The sequence below is a fragment of the Desmodus rotundus genome, chromosome 4 (genome assembly GCF_022682495.2).
Source record: "Desmodus rotundus isolate HL8 chromosome 4, HLdesRot8A.1, whole genome shotgun sequence".
Classification (NCBI taxonomy): domain Eukaryota; kingdom Metazoa; phylum Chordata; class Mammalia; order Chiroptera; family Phyllostomidae; genus Desmodus; species Desmodus rotundus.
The window spans coordinates 40,310,512-40,311,455 of record NC_071390.1 but is presented as its reverse complement, the minus strand read 5'-3'; the positions used below and the strand labels follow the sequence as shown (position 1 = coordinate 40,311,455).

General features: G+C 32.2%; 1 non-coding gene across 1 annotated transcript; it reads left to right on the top strand.

Moving 5' to 3' along the window:
• Positions 1 to 587: 587 nt before the first annotated feature.
• Positions 588 to 720, top strand: LOC112305651 (small nucleolar RNA SNORA33). The gene has a single exon (XR_002974827.1). It is a non-coding gene; the product is annotated as a small nucleolar RNA SNORA33 (small nucleolar RNA).
• Positions 721 to 944: the final 224 nt, after the last annotated feature.

The following is a 944-nucleotide window of genomic DNA, read 5'->3' as shown; positions in this document are numbered from 1 at the left end:
ACTCACAACATTAATGGAATAAAGGGGAAAAAAATCAATAATCATCTTAGCAGAATTGTAGAAAACATCATTTGACAAAATTCAACATTATTTATGGTAAGAAGAAAATACTTCAGCAAACTAGAAACAGAATTTCCTTAATCTGATATAAAGTAGCTACGAAACAAAGAAACAAAGAAAAAGCCTACTGCAAACATTCACACTTAATGGTGAAATACTGAAGCTTTTCCCTGTAAGACTGGCAATGTGAAAAGGAAATCCACTATCACTGCCTATATTTAACACTATAGTAGAGATTCTAGCAGTGGTATAAAGAAAAAAAAAAGGAAAGGGGAGAGAAGGAAGAAAGGGAGGGAGGAGGAAAAAGGGAAGAGAAATGAAAATAAAACTGCTGTCACTATTGGCAGATGCTATGTGCAGGTAAAAATACCCAAAAGAATCTGCAACTATTATTGTAATTCATAAGTGAATTTAGCAAGTTTCCTAGATAAAAGGGAAATGTAAAAAATAATGGTAATAATTCTATGTGCAAGCAAACAAATAGAAAATAATATTTTAAATGATCTCTGCATTTAAAAAGAAAACTTAAGCCAGCCAATGAGTCTGCTTACCTGAATGTGTTTCTTCTGCAGAAATTTAGAGAAAGCTGGCAATAGTAAAGCCACATTTCAAGGCTTAAAGACATTGAAGTCCTTAAGGTCCCTGAAAATACCTGTAAGAAAAAAAAAGAAAAAATTAAACACCTAGGACTAAATCTAATAAAAAAATATACATGACATCTGCACAGAAACCTATAAAACTTAGATCGGACGGGTTAATGATTTAACCAGTTGTCTCGAAACCCCAGCAGTTTGTTTTTAAATCACAGAAATTGTAACCAATTCAAAATTTTATATGGAAATGCTAAGGCCAAGAACAGTCAAGACAGTTGTAAAGAAGATCAA